Here is a 2772-nt window from a genome sequence, read left to right as displayed (position 1 = left end):
CATTTCATTTTCATTCTGTTTAATATTCAACAAGTTGAACAGATAATCCACCCTAACCCCACTACTTGGTATCGGCGAGTACCTGAACTGAAGTACTCGTACTTGTACTCAGTCTTGAAAAAACTGGAATCGGGACACCCCTATTCCAAATGTCCTTCCCCTAAATGTTGCTGAAACAGTTACTTTGAAACTGAACAGCGACCGTCGGTGAAAGTCTTTTTATCGGCTTCCTGTTGACCGCTTGCTGCTACGCTAAGCACAAACGGCTTCGATAGGAGCCTTTAGACAAACACCTGGCAGGTGTACACAGGTACCCCCACACAYACAGCAGGTAACCCCGCGAACAAACTCACCGTGGTTCTGCAGCTGCTACCATTCTGGACCTGAGAGCTGCAGCTGCATTGACACCTGGAGGAAGAGGAGGGTGCAGTTAGTAAAAAAATAAAATAAAACTATTAACTCAGGTTCAAAGATGCAGATTCAATACAGCTAAACGAAAATTACGACAATGCAAAAGCAAATACGGTAAATAATTTAATAACATGATCAACAAGGCCGTACCACGTGGTCATTACCACATTAGCATGCATGCTATCTCTAAGTATTTCTTTATCTGCAAAGAAATAAACGCGCACATCACACATGTTCCTTCCAAGTCTAAATAATTCATTTCAGCCACTATATGACGTCATTACGTCACGACACTCATCAAATAAAACAGCGAAAGGTCCGCGTGACCGCGAAGTAGCCTGTTAGCTTACGAGCTAAAACGGCTACACGTGCGTTATTTTCATGATTATTGTTACTGAACGGTTTAAGACATTTACAGACCGAATTATGAACAGAAGAAAAGCTAAACACGAGCTCTTACCAGAACCGAAGCTGGACCTGCCGTCAGCTCACAGCACCGTGTGGAAAGGAACGAAATGTGTCGTACAGGCCGCTTTTATAAACTGGTGCTTCAGAGCCTGCCTCTGATTGGTCCGCGCACGTCACGTGAACAAGGTTGCATGATGGGAAAAGTAGTTGTTTTTGGATTTATCAATGAATTTAAAATAAAATGTTTTCTAACATTATGACATGCTTTCGAAGAGACTTATATTTTTAAACGTTAACAACGACACACTTTGCTCTTTTTTTCGCTGTCTACCTGTGATTGGTCCACGCAGGTCACGTGAACACAGTTGCATGATGGGAAATGTAGTTTTCTGTGGGTTTTTATGACGCTCGCCAATCCTCATGTTTTAAACATTTTTAAACCAACAGTGGTTGATTTTTACACGTTAATAAGCACGTATTTGTTTTTAGAGACGAARTAATTGTAGATTATATTGATTTAAAAGAAGAAAACTGTTTTTAAAATCGTGTAAAGTGGATTCTCGTGAGCCCAGTTCAGAACCACGGACAGCAGCGCCTCGGATTGAAGGCTTCAGGTTGTTAAAACCAGTCTGAGCGGGTTTGAGGACCGGAGCTTTGAGCTGGTTTTGATGGGACCTGTGCGTACAGCTGTCACATGACCGCTGCGGTCTCCTCCTGAGCAGCCGCGGGTAAACACGACGTGCGCGCGCAGGGGCTTTTTGTTCACACACGCGCGCCTCGTCCTCCCGTGATGCCATGGACGCCCTGTGGCAGTACCAGTTCCGAATCATCCTGCTGGGGGACTCCACGGTGGGCAAGTCGTCGCTGCTGAAGCGCTTCACGGACGGGGTCTACAGCGACGCGGCGGACCCCACGGTCGGCGTGGACTTCTACGCCCGCGCGCTCGGCGTCGAGCCCGGCGTGAAGATCAAGCTGCAGCTGTGGGACACGGCGGGCCAGGAGCGCTTCAGGTACCGACAGCTTTCCTTTGCTGGGGGGGGAGATGTGACGTCACAGGCCTTTAACCGTGTAAAGCCTCATTATGAACAGGTCAGGATGAGATGATGATGATGATGATGATGGTGATGGTGATGATGATGATGGTGATGATGATGGTGATGATGATGATGGTGATGGTGATGATGATGGTGATGGTGATGATGATGATGATGATGGTGATGATGATGATAGGCCCACTGTCTCCACGGTAACGGAGGGATGTCAGGTCAGGATGTATCCTCCAGCTCTGAATCTTCATTTCTGTTCAAGTAAAAAATGATGAACAGATCATTGATCCTTTCATCTTGTCTGAAACCAGGTCCATGAGGACCATCATGGACTCCATGTTGATGAGAACCAGTGTTTCTGGACTGGAGCTGACTGGTTCCACTTCCATCAGTTTGGTGTTTCTGATTGTTTCTCTGTTGTAAAACAGCCTGCTGTTCTGTTTTCATGTGTCCTGATCAGACAGGGTTTCTCCGCTCTCAGATCTGGTTTTCTGTTTGAAGCCTCAGAGGGTGTTTCCTGTCAGGCTTCACTGAGCTTTTCTTTAATTTTTCACTCACTGGCTGCGGAGGACATGATGTTAAATATGATGAGAGCTGCACTAAATGCAAACCTTTGCTTCCCATGAATGTGCACTTCGTGTCCAACCCTGCTGGTGTAAGTGATGAGTTCTCCTGTGCACACTCACAGTGAACACAGACTGTGTTTATCTGCCCGTGGTGACCTCATGGACCATGGTCATGTTGGTGCAGCTAACACCACAGGGACCGGCTCAGAGCTGGACTCTGTGAGGAACCAGAACATCCTGTGCATCATGACGCACACAAGTGTCAGGCTGCTGATATCACATAAATGTGTGTGTGTGTGTGTGTATTTATAGTATACAAATATATATATATATATATATAT

General features: G+C 46.0%; 1 pseudogene; it reads left to right on the top strand.

The window, feature by feature from the left end:
- Positions 1–1216: 1216 nt before the first annotated feature.
- LOC106532153 (ras-related protein Rab-39B pseudogene) lies at positions 1217–1967 on the top strand (annotated as a pseudogene).
- The last annotated feature ends 805 nt before the right edge of the window (positions 1968–2772 follow it).

The sequence above is a fragment of the Austrofundulus limnaeus genome, unplaced genomic scaffold, assembly GCF_001266775.1.
Source record: "Austrofundulus limnaeus strain Quisiro unplaced genomic scaffold, Austrofundulus_limnaeus-1.0 Scaffold723, whole genome shotgun sequence".
Taxonomy (NCBI): Eukaryota; Metazoa; Chordata; class Actinopteri; order Cyprinodontiformes; family Rivulidae; genus Austrofundulus; species Austrofundulus limnaeus.
The sequence above is the reverse complement of the archived record's forward strand: the minus strand, read 5'-3'. Positions and strand labels throughout refer to the sequence as shown.